The sequence below is a fragment of the Jatropha curcas genome, chromosome 7, assembly GCF_041381405.1.
Source record: "Jatropha curcas cultivar XTBG-Jc1 chromosome 7, XTBG_Jcur_1.0, whole genome shotgun sequence".
Taxonomy (NCBI): Eukaryota; Viridiplantae; Streptophyta; class Magnoliopsida; order Malpighiales; family Euphorbiaceae; genus Jatropha; species Jatropha curcas.
In genome coordinates, this window is record NC_143157.1 from 1,369,509 (window position 1) to 1,385,802 (window position 16,294).

Genomic DNA, 16,294 nt, shown 5'->3' on the forward strand with positions numbered 1-16,294 from the left:
GATCTATCGCAAATTTAAATTTAATGGTTATAATTTTGATTGCAGTTCGGGTGCTAGTTGGTCGCAAAATATAATTACAGAAAAAATAATTTAATAATGTTAAAAACCAATATTTTTTTCCACCTGTCAAAAATCCGCATATATATACATCACGATCACAAGTATCATCATCATGATCACAACATAATAATAATGTAAGAATGGAATTGTTGACGTAATGTACTATACAAAATATGAAAAAAATCACAGAAAGCTAAAAAGGTCTGAAATCAAATCTACGAGGTCGGTCCTCTGCATGATCCAGTATCATAGCATCGGCAGGAGTATCTGCTGGATGTGTCATAGTGTCGACAGGAGTGACCAAGGTATCGTCTGCAGTATCGGAATCAAGAGGAGACGGTAGTGGCTGATGCAGAGTTGTAGAAACATCTCGATCTGTAGCAGGTGGAGGATAGAGGAAGAAGTACCAGCACCATGCTGATTGGACATCCACATGACATGCGCTCTAAGCTTTACAAGCTATCTTTGCTGCTCATCAACACGAGCCCGTAATGCACTAATCTCCTCGGCACTGTGGTCGGGATGTGGTCGAGAGGAAGCTGTAGAAGAGTCGGATGCTGAGCCTGAGCCACAGTAAGACTGTGATGCCTGAGACCTGATGCCATATACTTTCCTCTTCTTTTCACCCCCTACGGCTGCCAGATAAAGTGCTAGCTCATCAATTCTTGACTTAGCTTCAGATCTAGCCTGAGAAGAAACAAAATGCTCGTGAGCTGTACTGTAATTCTTCTGAAAACAACAAAATTAATTAATCAATGCAGTTGCAAGCTTTATTATATTGAACTTCTACACATATTCTTCATTGTTACTTACATTGATGCTCAACGCACGTTTATCGACAAACGTATTTCCATCATGGTCCTTTGTGTGAGTGTAAGTGAACACCTCCATCGGTGTGGGCTCACGACCATATTTTTTTGCCTGTAATGAATTTAATTATACATGAGATATTAATATGGTGTCATTTCATTAGACATCAGTAAATGTAACTATAACTAGTTGACTCACTAATAATCGAAATGTCCCTATAGCAGATATTGATCCGCCTGTGTGTTGGGAAGGTCCTGCTTCGTCACCGCCAGTCTCACTTCGTCTATTTTGTGCAAATATGTCACACTTTCTCTTGAATGCAGGATCCTCCCAAGCTTTCTGCCAACTCTCTCATATCTCCTGAGACACGCACTGTTGCTTCTTGCCGCTTTTTCGCATCCTATAGGTGAAGTCAGCATACCGTAGAGCCCATAATTTCTCTTAGGCCATTTAGCATAGCCGTAATAGCATCTTCCCATACAAAATGCTTCTGCAAGAATGAAAAATGAAATTTCAATAAAGAGATGTATCTTGATTATTAATTACATTAAATGAAGATATAACTTTAACCAAATCGAACCTGAAACTCTTTCCAATAAAAGTCTCTCTCCTCCTGTGGTACGATATCCCATGTGTATCCATCTTTATCGAGATTTAGCTTGATTATCCTTATAATTTGCCTTGATGCTCGAGAGGATGGATATATGCTGAGAAAAAAAAACATAAGTGAAATATAAGTAGATGAAAGCATCAAAATCTGAACAAAACCAAGTTCAAAGGAAAAAGTAAATAAGTACTTACTGTCCTGCTACCAAACTGAGCTTGTTATGTTGCTCTGATGAAGTTGCAAAAGAAGTGACAAATGCTATCAATACAGATAAATAATTAATATATAACTGAAATGACAGTAAATGACATTTATGATTACCTGGTTTAGTAGGTGACTGTGAAGCAGGTGAAGACTTTATTGGTCCAGGAAGTGGGGTAGAAGAGGAAGGAACGGAAGGAAGTGATGGCGGCACGGGAGGCTGAGGACAAGATGAAGCCCTAGACGTACCTGAAGAAGAAAGTGGAGGGATAGTCCCTCCTCGTCCATGTGTACTGCGTCCTCAGCCACGACCTCCACGCGGACCACTGCCAGACGCTTCTGAATCAAACGCCCTACCTCTAGCCATCTGTACTACAGATAACAGAACCTACATATGTATGTATACAATTATATGAATTGTAGAACATGTGGTAAATATGTATAAAGAAAGTGAATAACATTAAAATTCTTCATTAATAATATTATATATACATCTATTAATTTATTATCCATAATACATACGCATTAAGTATTTTTATCTTCATCATCATCTGCTTCCTCTTCTTCTTCTTCTTCTCTTCTTGATATTCATCTTTTGAGGTACCCATGATGATTTGATCTTCTTCCTCTTCATCATCCGATGCTCCTATTTCAACATAAGTTCCGCTTTTATCATCCAATCTATCCGTTAAATCTTCAACAACTTGCATCGGTTGTGTATCAACTGCAACTTCTTGCAATGGCTCAGATATTGCGAGCAAAGCAGATTGTTTGGTTTTAATTGCACAAACAACTGCTCTAGGCTTGATTTTACATATTGCCATCCAATTGCAATGATGTCGTTTCAATGATGGATATGGGACATAGTACACCTGTGCAGCTTGCATCACCAACACAAATGGTTCGTACTTCGTATATCTTCTTCTTTGATTAAAATCCACAAGATTATACTTAGGATGAACCTTCATGCCAACTTTTGGCGTAGGATCAAACCATTCACATTTGAATAAGATTGTGCACTTGATTGGTAGGGATGAATATTCTAACTCCAAAACCTCAACCAATTTGCCATAAAAATCATTTGACTCGTCACTGTAGTTTGATCCCTTTATGCAAACACCACTGTTCATTGTCTTTCTGCTTGTCCCATAACCCTCAGTGTGAAACTTGTAACCATTTACAAAGTAGCCAGAGTAGGCATTGGTAACCGGTAGAGGTCCCCTTGTTAGATCAATAATGAATCTGTTATTAATATCGCTTCCCGAGCTTCGAGCCTATGGGAAATGTAATATATGTTTTGTAACTAGAAAGTTACTTACATAACATTTGAACCATTCTGCAAATTCAGAGTCCAGTTTTGCATCCACTGCAGTATCAGTCAAATTAGGATTTTGTAGCCGTAAAAGCTTGATATATTTCCTGTTTATGAACGAACAAAATTATCATAAATATGATTTATCTAAGTTGTATTAAGTTTAGAATCTCTACAAGATTTACACTTCCTGTACAAATGGAGTAATCTCTTCGCAATTCAATAAAATATAGGTTTGAGCCGCTCGTATCTCTGCATCAGTCAATCATCTTTTTTTATGATTTACCAATCGTACACCCAGGATAGGTGAAAATTGTTAGATTTCCTTCTAACTCAGATTCTATTCGATCTCCTCCATCATCATTACGTGGCACTCTCCGATGCTTGGTTTAAACATGTGGTTCGAAGTAGTGTGAACAGAAGGTGGAAGCTTCTTGCACCAAATATGCATTGCAAATTGATCCCTCGACCTTTGCCTTATTGCCGCACATTCTTTTTAATTTTCTGCAGGTGTCTGTAATTGTACAAAGACAATATGTAAATATGAGTTGAAATAAAATTGTAATGATTAGAATGGGATGTTAGTGATTCACCTCTCAAATGGATACATCCTTCTATATTGTACCGGTCCTGCTATACGACATTCATAGGGCAAATGAACCGACAGATGCTCCATAGAATCAAAGAAGCCGGGTGAAAAAATTCGCTCCAATTTGCATATCACTACTAGAATTTCTAGCGCTAATTGGTTCATATCATCGCATCGGATAACAGTCATCGTCAATTCCTTGAAAAAGAGACTCAATTCTGTCATTGCTTTCCAAATTTTCCCTGGTAATAATTCCCAGAATGCGACAATAATCAATCTTTGCATGAGAACATGACAGTCATAGCTTTTCATGCCAAACAATCTTTATTTCCTCATGTCGACACATCTACCCATATTTGAACAGTATCCATGTGACATCCTACCGAGTCGAGTCTTAGCACTGAGTCGAGTCTTTTCATAAAGTCGAGTTGAATCGGACCAGACCAAACCCGGTTGGGGTAGAATGGGATTTTAAGTGGACTTACTTGATTGAGAGAAAAGATCAAGCTTGGGTATTAAGTGATAGCCTTTTGCTAATTGAGGTACCATTTAGGAAGTTTTACATAAAATCCCTTGATTTTTGATGGCATACCCGTGATTATCACTTCACTTTCCCATTTTTCATCTTTATCTTCATCTTCTTCATTTTCTTCCTTTCCTCTTCCACCTTCCTTTCAATTTTAATGGTAGTTAAGCCTTAACTTCAATTTTTCTTCTATCCAAGTAAGTAAACCTTCTTGAAGTTCATAATTGAATCATTTGGTGCTATTATTTTAGAATTCATAAGAATTCTTATTTATAGGTGAAGGGAGTTCTAAGAGTGTAGAAAAAAGAAGTTAAAGAAGAGCTCCAGCTTTTTGGAGTAAATGTTTGATATCTCTTTTCATTTACCATTTTCTTTGCATGAGAATTTGTGTGGTGTGTTGCTAATGAGACAATATTGCTTCATGTTGAGTGGGAGGACTGGTAATGGTGAGAAACAGGGGAGAATAGGGGAGGTATTGAATAAATGAAGTAAATAGTGAGTTTATGCTGAAACAAGGCTTCCTGGAAATTTTACCAGTAACTTCATCTTGATTTTGACCCCATTTAATGATGGAATTAGGAAGTGTCATAGAAGAGTTATTTGTTCCTCTATGTGTTAGCTTTACATGGGTTTTTGAATCATCCAAATCGGAGTTGTATATTGAGAGATATGACCAAAAGAGTACAGATTGTGCAGGCTGGAAAACGCGAAGCGCGCGCGCGAATCGCATGACGAGCTCGCGTTGCCTTCTCGCACTCGCGATTTTCAAATGCGCGCTCGCGACTTTCACCTAAAACTCTCTGACTCTCTTATTTGGCACATCTCGCGCTCGCGACTTTCAAGTGCGCGCTCGCGACTTGTGCTCGCAAACTCTCTGTCTCTCATTTGGCACTTCTCGCGCTCGCGACTTTCAAGTGCGCGCTCGCGTACTTGGCCCTTGGCCTGTAAGCGCTCGCGACCTTCATCGCGCGCTCGCGAATTTGGCCTGGGAACTCACTGCCTCTCATTTGGCACTTCTCGCGCTCACGACTTTCAAGTACGCGCTCGCGACTTGTGCCCGATAACTCACTGTCTCTCATCTGGTGCTTTACGCGCTCGCGACCTTGCAAGGCGCGCTCGCGACTTGTGTTTTCATGCATTTTTGGACTTCATTTTCAATGCAATTGTATTCCTTTGCTTCACTTATATGCCTCCAATCATCTTAATACCAAAATACAACATGAGAACATGTATCAAAACAACATGCAAGCATGCAAATGATGTGAAATCAAATAAACATTATGAATTATGAAGTTATGAACTATGAATATGATGTTGTGTGATATTATTGACATACCAACATTATGCTCCATTGAGGTTAGGTAGAAACCATGTAGATAAGGCTATGTCGCGACATAGGATAGCAGATTTGCGCCTCATACAGTTTGATACTCCGGCTACAGGCCGTTGAGTGGATATGATTATATATGAGCCATAGCAGCCAAGCATACAGTATTCATCCAGTTTCATACAGTTTTTCTTATCACTTCGGTTTCAGTATAACCTTATGGAGCCATACAGATATCTTGACATAACATTTCATGAATCATACAGTATTATAAACAGTACGAAAGATAATCAAGGTATAAGGAAAGGATCATGCTATATGTGCTTATATGTTTATTTATCTATATGCATTTACATGCTTATTCCTATCTATGTATGTGCTTATTTGTTTCTTTATATGTTGAGATATCCACTGAGCTTTATTGCTCAGCGAGTTACCTGTTTAACTCGCAGGTTTTGAGATTGGACCGTAGAGAGTCAGCTTACAACTGCTGCAGTTCATCTGTAGAAGACTCAGTCTTCAGGGTAGCTACTCATTTTAATATGTATCTTTGTCTACCCTTTTTATGGCATGTACAGGGCACTCAGTTGGACCCATTTCATTTTGACACTAGTATCATGTTTTGTAAATATAAATTACATTATTTTTGTATACAACATCAGCATGCTATTATATTCAATATACATTATGATATCAGCATGACAAGACATAAAGTCAACCAGTTTGTAACGTCTCGACTCGGTTTATTCGGGTTTACGGGTGGACCGGGAAGGGATGTTACAAATTTTGGTATCAGAGCCCTAGGTTTAGTTTCCCCGGGCTTGCATTCATAAATCAGTATAGTGTACATGCCATGTCTACCCTGATGAACTAAGCAGTTGTGGTTCTTTTAGGAGGATGTCACAGGAAGGTGAGAGTGAGTCACACGCCTCTAGAGCAGTGGAGGGTGAGGCTCCAGTAGCACCAGGTCAAGCCAGAGCAGTGGAGGTTGAGGCTCCAGTAGCACCAGGTCAAGAGGTGTTGTTAAAGCAACTTGCAGATACTTTTCGACAGATTGCAGGAGTGATACCTCAAGCACCAATAGTAGTAGAAAGAGAAAGAAAGCCCCCACTAGAGAAGCTTCGGAAATATGGGGCGAAAGAATTCAGTGCTAACAAGGATGATAATCCAGAAATAGCTGAGTATTGGTTAGATGGGACATCGAGAGTCCTGGAACAATTACAATGTACACCAGAGGATAAGTTGGTTTGTGCCACATCATTGCTCATAGATGAGGCATATACCTGGTGGACTACTGTTCAGCAGCGGGTATCAGCAGAGCAGCGTACATGGCAATTTTTCTTGGATGAATTCAAGAAAAAGTTCATCACAGAGGCTTACCTAGATGCGAGAAGGAAAGAATTCTTATACCTGAGGCAGAACAGAATGTCAATTGCCGAATATGAGCGAGAATTTACCAGACTCAGCAGGTATGGTAAGGGGATAGTGACTACAGAAGCCGAAAGGTGTAAAAAGTTTCAGGAAGGCCTAAACGATGAGATTCAGATGGGAGTGGTAGCTTCCAGATTCAGAGAGTTCTCAGCTTTGGTAGAGGCAGCTCAGGAGATAGAGCGAATTCAGGCCAGTCAGCGTACCAGACGCCAGCGGTCTCAGCAGAGGAGAGACCAGACTCAGAGTGCACCTAGTGTATATCAGTCAGAAAGCAAGAGATTCAGAGGTGCTAGTAGTTCAGCTAGTTCTAGACCTTCCTTTAGCCAAGGCGCAGCTAGGGTTACTAACGTGCCAGCGGTATCAGTTGTGGCTAGTTCTGCCGGTGGTAGTCGAGGTTCAGGTAGAGGAACTGGTAGAGGCACCAGTAGAGGTGCAGAGTCAGCCGGTTATACTTTTCCACCTTGTGAGCATTGTGGTAGACGGCATGGTGGAGATTGTTGGTTAGTGACTGGTAAATGTTGGATATGCGGAGCATCAGACCATCAGAAGAAGGATTGTCCGAAGAGGGCAAAAGTTCCTACACAATTCATAACAGGCAGAGGTAGAGGTGAGAGCTCCGGAGGGCAGAGACAGCAGTCAGAGACTGTGGACAGACCCGATACTAGAGGTCCAGCCAGGGTCTATGCTATGCGAGCCAGAGAAGATGAGGAAGCTCCAGATGTAATAGTTGGTGAGTTTTCTTTATGTGATCATACAGTTTCTGCTTTAATTGATCCTGGCTCGTCTCATTCATACATTAGTGTACCTAAACCTTGGGTTAAAGGGTTAGAATTTGCATATGTGAGTCAGGGTATGTTGGTTACAAATCCATTAGGAGATGTAGTAAAAACTCATACAGTGGTCGAAGGATGTCCAATTGTTATTCATGGAAAAGAGTTTCCAGGAGACTTGATGGAGTTGCCATTTAGAGAATTTGATGTTATTCTGGGTATGGATTGGCTATCCAGACATCAGGCTATAGTTGATTGTGCAAAGAAAAGGGTGACATTATATACAACAGCAGGGGAAGAGATTACAGTAGTCGGGAAGCGGCGAGATTTTCTGGGTAATGTGATATCAGCCATGGCAGCAAAGAGATTAATTCAGAAGGGTTGTGAAGCATACTTGGTATGTGCATTACAAGCAGAGAAAGAACAATCAGAAGTGCAAGACATACCAACAGTGTGTGATTATCCAGATGTATTTCCAGAAGAGTTACCAGGGTTACCACCAAGGAGGGAAGTGGAGTTTACCATAGATGTCTATCCTGGAGCAGCACCAATATCAATTGCACCTTACAGAATGACGCCAGCAGAGCTAAAAGAGTTAAAGATTCAGCTACAAGAGTTATTGGATAAAGGCTTTATCAGACCCAGTGTATCACCTTGGGGAGCACCGGTGTTATTTGTAAAGAAGAAAGATGGATCATTCAGATTGTGCATTGACTACAGACAACTGAACAAACTGACAATCAAGAATAAGTATCCATTGCCTCGAATCGATGATTTGTTTGATCAGTTAAAAGGTGCAGGTATGTTTTCTAAGATCGACCTTAGGTCGGGATACCATCAGTTGCGGATAAAGGAAGAAGATATCGCTAAGACTGCATTCAGGACCCGATATGGTCACTATGAATTTTTAGTCATGCCATTCGGTCTCACAAATGCACCAGCGGTTTTCATGGATCTCATGAACCGCGTGTTTCATTCATATCTGGATCAGTTTGTGGTGGTGTTTATAGATGACATTTTGGTCTACTCCAAAGATAAGGTCGAACATGATAAACATTTGCGGATTGTACTTCAGACACTGAGGGATAAACAGCTGTATGCCAAGCTCAGTAAGTGTGAGTTTTGGCTGGAAGAAGTTTCTTTCTTAGGACATGTGGTGTCATCGGAGGGTATCAGAGTGGATCCTCATAAGATTGAAGCTATTGTTGATTGGAGACCACCCAGAAATGTCACAGAAGTTCGAAGTTTTCTGGGTTTAGCCGGCTATTACAGAAGGTTCGTAAAGGGATTCTCCATCATTGCATCACCTTTAACAAGATTATTGAAGAAAGCAGTTGTATTCCAATGGGATGATAGATGTCAGCAGAGTTTTGACACTTTGAAGAAAAAGTTGCCTGAAGCATCAGTGTTGACTCAGCCAGTGTCAGGTAAAGACTTTGAGATTTACAGTGATGCCTCTCATACTGGGTTAGGATGTGTACTCATGCAAGACAGAAAAGTGGTAGCTTATGTCTCCAGATAATTGAAGCCACATGAACTGAATTATCCAACCCATGATTTAGAACTGGCAGCCATTGTTCTAGCGTTCAAAGTATGGCGGCATTATCTGTACGGTGAAAAGTGTTACATTTACACAGATCATCAAAGTTTAAAGTATTTACCGACACAGAAAGATTTGAATTCAAGACAACGGAAGTGGATGCAGATTCTGGCTAATTATGATTATGTCATTAATTACCATCCGGGCAAAGCTAATGTGGTAGCTGATGCCCTTAGCCGCAAATCATTGTTTGCTTTGAGAGCAATGAGAATTAGCATGGAGTTGCAACAGCAGGGAGTTATTCTAGCACAGATGCAAGTACAGCCATCTTGGGTTCAGGAAGTTGCAGAGGCACAGAAGAAAGATGCACAAACAGCACTATGGGTAAAACAAGTACAGGAAGATCATGGTGGGAAATTCAGATTGGATAACAGTGGAGTCTTATTCCATGAAGACAGAGTTGTTGTACCACAGACAGGGGAGCTTAGACAAAAGATTCTGCATGAAGCTCATAACAGTCCATATACAATGCATCCAGGTAGTACCAAGATGTATCAGGATTTGAAGAAAGGCTATTGGTGGCCGGGCATGAAGAAAGATATCGGACATGTTGTAACAAGATGTTTAACATGTCAACAAGTAAAAGCAGAACATCAACTGCCAGCTGGGTTACTTCATCCAATAACAGTGCCAACATGGAAGTGGGATCAGATCACGATGGATTTTGTTACTGGATTACCTCAGACGCAGCGGAAGCATGATACAGTATGGGTGATCGTGGACAGATTAACTAAGTCCGCACACTTTCTACCAGTTCGGATGGACTATTCTCTGGACAAGTTAGCAGACATTTATGTTAGCGAAATAGTTCGACTACATGGAGTTCCATCATCCATTATATCTGATCGTGATCCAAGGTTTACATCGAAGTTTTGGGGTAAACTGCAGGAAGCATTAGGAACGAAATTGCATTTCAGCACTGCATTTCATCCTCAAACAGATGGCCAATCAGAGAGAGTCATTCAAATTCTAGAAGACATGATGAGATCATGTGTTATAGAATTTGAAGGCAGTTGGGACAGATATGTACCTCTCATGGAGTTTGCCTACAACAACAGCTACCAATCGAGCATTAAGATGGCACCATATGAAGCATTGTATGGTAGACCATGTAGGACACCTGTGTGTTGGACAGAACTGAGTGAGAAGAAGATTTTGGGTCCAGATTTGGTTAGAGAAACAGAAGAGAAAGTGGAAATCATCAGAAAATGGCTAAAAGAAGCAAGTGATCGACATAAGTCTTATGCCGATTTAAAGAGAAAGGATATTGAGTACTCGGTTGGTGATAAAGTATTTCTGAAAGTTTCACCATGGAAAAAGATCCTAAGGTTTGGACGAAAGGGTAAGCTGAGCCCTAGGTTCATTGGTCCATACGAGATTGTTGAACGTATAGGACCATTAGCCTATCACCTAGCGTTACCTTCAACCTTAGATCGAATTCATAATGTCTTTCACGTATCAATGCTAAGGAGATACAGATCAGACCCATCACACGTGTTATCAGCAGAAGAGATTGAAATTCAGCCGGATCTCACCTATGAAGAAGAACCAGTTCAGATCTTAGCCAGAGAAACTAAAGAATTGCGAAACAAGAAAATAGCATTGGTAAAAGTTCTTTGGAGGAATCATAAGATAGAAGAAGTAACTTGGGAATCTGAAGACACCATGCGACAACAGTATCCGCAGTTGTTCACAACAGGTAAACTTCGGGACGAAGTTTTTATTTAGGAGGGGAGAATTGTGACATCCTACCGAGTCGAGTCTTAGCACTGAGTCAAGTCTTTTCATAGAGTCGAGTTGAGTCGGACCAGACCAAACCCGGTTGGGGTAGAATGGGATTTTAAGTGGACTTACTTGATTGAGAGAAAAGATCAAGCTTGGGTATTAAGTGATAGCCTTTTGCTAATTGAGGTACCATTTAGGAAGTTTTACATAAAATCCCTTGATTTTTGATGGCTTACCCGTGATTATCACTTCACTTTCCCATTTTTCATCTTTATCTTCATCTTCTTCATTTTCTTCCTTTCCTCTTCCACCTTCCTTTCAATTTTAATGGTAGTTAAGCCTTAACTTTAATTTTTCTTCTATCCAAGTAAGTAAACCTTCTTGAAGTTCATAATTGAATCATTTGGTGCTATTATTTTAGAATTCATAAGAATTCTTATTTATAGGTGAAGGGAGTTCTAAGAGTGTAGAAAAAAGAAGTTAAAGAAGAGCTCAAGCTTTTTGGAGTAAAGGTTTGATATCTCTTTTCATTTACCATTTTCTTTGCATGAGAATTTGTGTGGTGTGTTGCTAATGAGACAATATTGCTTCATGTTGAGTGGGAGGACTGGTAATGGTGAGAAATAGGGGAGAACAGGGGAGATATTGAATAAATGAAGTAAATAGTGAGTTTATGCTGAAACAGGGCTTGCTAGAAATTTTACCAGTAACTTCATCTTGATTTTGACCCCATTTAATGATGGAATTAGGAAGTGTCATAGAAGAGTTATTTGTTCCTCTATGTGTTAGCTTTACATGGGTTTTTGAATCATCCAAATCGGAGTTGTATATTGAGAGATATGACCAAAAGAGTACAGACTGTGCAGGCTGGAAAACGCGAAGTGCGCGCGCGAATCGCATGACGAGCTCGCGTTGCCTTGTCGCGCTCGCGATTTTCAAATGCGCGCTCTCGAATTTCACCTAAAACTCTCTGACTCTCTTATTTGGCACATCTCGCGCTCGTGACTTTCAAGTGCGCGCTCGCGACTTGTGCTCGCAAACTCTCTGTCTCTCATTAGGCACTTCTCGAGCTCGCGACTTTCAAGTGCGCGCTCGCGTACTTGGCCCTTGGCCTGTAAGCGCTCGCGACCTTCATCGCGCGCTCGCGAATTTGGCCTGGGAACTCACTGCCTCTCATTTGTCACTTCTCGCGCTCGCGACTTTCAAGTACGCGCTCGCGACTTGTGCCCGATAACTCACTGTCTCTCATCTGGTGCTTTACGCGCTCGCGACTTGTGTTTTCATGCATTTTTGGACTTCATTTTCAATGCAATTGTATTCCTTTGCTTCACTTATATGCCTCCAATCATCTTAATACCAAAATACAACATGAGAACATGTATCAAAACAACATGCAAGCATGCAAATGATGTGAAATCAAATAAACATTATGAATTATGAAGTTATGAACTATGAATATGATGTTGTGTGATATTATTGACATACCAACATTATGCTCCATTGAGGTTAGGTAGAAACCATGTAGATAAGGCTATGTCGCGACATAGGATAGCAGATCTGCGCCTCATACAGTTTGATACTCCGGCTACAGGCCGTTGAGTGGATATGATTATATATGGGCCATAGCAGCCAAGCATACAGTATTCATCCAGTTTCATACAGTTTTTCTTATCACTTCGGTTTCACTATAACCTTATGGAGCCATACAGATATCTTGACATAACATTTCATGAATCATACAGTATTATAAACAGTACGAAAGATAATCAAGGTATAAGGAAAGGATCATGCTATATGTGCTTATATGTTTATTTATCTATATGCATTTACATGCTTATTCCTATCTATGTATGTGCTTATTTGTTTCTTTATATGTTGAGATATCCACTGAGCTTTATTGCTCAGCGAGTTACCTGTTTAACTCGCAGGTTTTGAGATTGGACAGTAGAGAGTCAGCTTACAACTGCTGCAGTTCATCTGTAGAAGACTCAGTCTTCAGGGTAGCTACTCATTTTAATATGTATCTTTGTCTACCCTTTTTATGGCATGTACAGGGCACTCAGTTGGGCCCATTTCATTTTGACACTAGTATCATGTTTTGTAAATATAAATTACATTATTTTTGTATACAACATCAGCATGCTATTATATTCAATATACATTATGATATCAGCATGACAAGACATAAAGTCAATCAGTTTGTAACGTCTCGACTCGGTTTATTCGGGTTTACGGGTGGACCGGGAAGGGATGTTACAATCCATTTGCAAACCTTAATGATCGGACCCATTTGCATAATAATTGCCTTTGGGGTTTATCTAAATAATAACATGCCTTTGGAAACTTTCTAATAAGTACAGATTGCTTGAGTTATGGTCGACGATAAATTTCCTTTATGTCTGCTCTCGCTTTTGCATTATCCTTGGATTTCCCCTCAATGTTCATAACAGTGTTGAATAGATTTCAAACACATTTTTTTCTATGTGCATCACATCAAGGTTATGATGGATAAGAAGTGAACTCCAGTATAGCAAATCCCAAAAGATGCTTCGCTTTTTCCATCCGCTATTCCTGCCAATTCTACCATTTACCTCTTCTGCACCTAACTCTGTAACTTTCATAAGCCTCAAATCTTCAATTTCTTGTAATATTTTAGCCCCAGACTTCACAAGCGGAGGGGGATCAGCAATAGTCATGTTCTTTCTAAAGTATTGTCGATTCCTCCTCCAAGGGTGAGATTCTGCTAAGAATTTGCGATGACAATCAAACCAATATCATTTACCTCCTTTTTTAGTGTAAATGCATTAGTGTTTTCCACGCAATGAGGACAAACCAATTCGCCTGCCGTACTCCACCCAGATAACATTCCAAATGCTGGAAAATCTCTGATGGTCCAAAGCAAAGCAGCTCGCATTATGAAATTCTGATTGCCCGAAATATCGAACGTTTCAACCCCACACTCCCATAAATAATTAAGTTCGGCAATCAAAGGTTGCAGAAATACATCAATTTTGTATTTTGGATTATTAGGGCTAGATACAATAACACACAAAAACATGTATTCATCTTTTATACACATTGAGTGTGGTAGATTATATAGTGTGACAATGACAAGCCATGATGAATATTGTTGTCCTGATTGTCCAAACGACTGAAACCCATCCATACAAAGTCCCAATCTCACATTTCTCATATCAGTAGCAAACACAGGATGATTTTTATCAAAGTGTTTCTAGGCTTTAGAGTCTGATGAATGAGTCATTGTACCATCCTCATATTCATGCAAAGCATGCCATCTCATGTGTTCGACTGTTGCTTTAGATTCATATAACCTTGCAAAACAAGGAACAAGAGGGAAATAATACATTTTCTTGAAAGCCTTCTCTCTTTGTACTCTACCAGTCCCTTGACCCCACCGTCGATATTTTGGAAGATTATAAAACTTGCATTCTCTTAATTCAGAGTCAACACCCTAGTATATCATACAATTATTTCAACAAGAATCAATCTTTTTTACGGGTAGCCCTAATCCCTGAACTAATTTTTTTTTCGGTAAAAATTATCCACCATCGAATGGCCTTCAGGCAACATTTCTTTTGCTAACTGCACAAAATCATCGTAACACCTTTCTGAAAAATGGTGCGCCGCTTTCATGTGCAGTAATCGTGCCACTACAGATAGAACTGAATGATTCTTGCATCCAGGCCATAGTTCACTGTTAGCTGCACTTAGCATGTCAAACAATTGTTGTGCTGCATAGTTTGGCTATTCCTCCATATTATCCCAACGAAATTCTGCTTTACCTGCATCGATTACCATATCATTGTATCGATTATCATACTGAAATTGATAAAACTGACCTTTTGAACTTACAAAAATAGAGTGGCCTGACCCGCTGGAAACTCAAGGTTCACCATGATGTATCCATTTGTAATAATTTTCCACGAATCCATTTTTGCATAAATGAAGTTTAATTGTATCGATATCTAAGAAGGTTATATTTTGACACTTCTTATGATTACATGGATACCTCAACTTATTACCATCCATACAACTGGGATTACCAATTGCAAACTGTATAAACGATTCCAATCCTTATAAGAATTCTTATCTTAATATCCCATTGACCCTGTACCTTCAGTATATCCAATCTCGATTATTCCGCATTTTTTTACCCAATTAACACTCTATTTATAAAGGGCAAATTATATGTAGTTGCATTAGTCCTAAATCATCTTTTGAAACATGCCAAAAGTAATGTTCCATTTACATTTGTAACTTATTAAATTTATTTTTATAATAAGGGTAACTATATATATGTAAACTCACTAAGGTTATTATTTCTAACTAAGGTTATATATATATATATATATATATATACTTACTGTAATATTAGTAAGTGTACGATTTCTCATATTCAGTTTTTAAAAAAATTTCAGCAGCACTTCGGCATAACATAATCAATTCTCAAGTCAAAATACACTAATATAAACACTTCTATATCATCCCAACATTCTCCAAATCAAAATGGCCACTACTAGGCCTCCAACTCAAACGCATCATTCATGTGATTTCCAATCAAATGAAAATACAAATCAACATAAACTAATTTAAAAAAATTAATTTTAATACATAATATAGAGTTGGTTTTTTAAATTTGATTAGTGATTACTATTAAATTACACTCATTAATTTTTTTTAAATTACAATTATTTCAATACTATAACTAGTGTCATAAATTACAATCATTAATTTTTTTTTTTTTACAAATTACAATTAACGAAATATTTTCATTTTTGTTTTACTCTCTTTCAGGCTTATCTTTCGGTCTTTACATAATTACTAGAGAGTAGAGACCCATTATATTCTTTTATATAACTTTAAAAATAAAACTTAAATTAACATTTTCACATTTATATTTCGAATTATTTTTTAAATTTGAAACAAATATTAGATAATTTCTGAAGTCAATAATCCGATGCAAACTATGTTAATTGAACCAAAACTATATATAAATACTACATAAATACAAGTTGTATACCCGTAATATATATTGTTTTAGTAACATACTTTTAAATTTTAAAATTTTATTTTCTTTAAATTAAAATATATGAAATTATTTGTGTAGAAATCACAAAAAATATTACTTGTTACTTTACTTTTTTACTGACTTGTTTACAGAATTGGAGAAAAAAAAATATTACTGAAATGAATTTTTCTATAATATTCAAATTATTTTTTTAATTGAACGATTACCATTTTTTATGTTATTTAAAAGTAGTGTTTATTAAGCTGAATTTCCTTCTTTTCCATTTAGTCAAAAATTAATTATACTA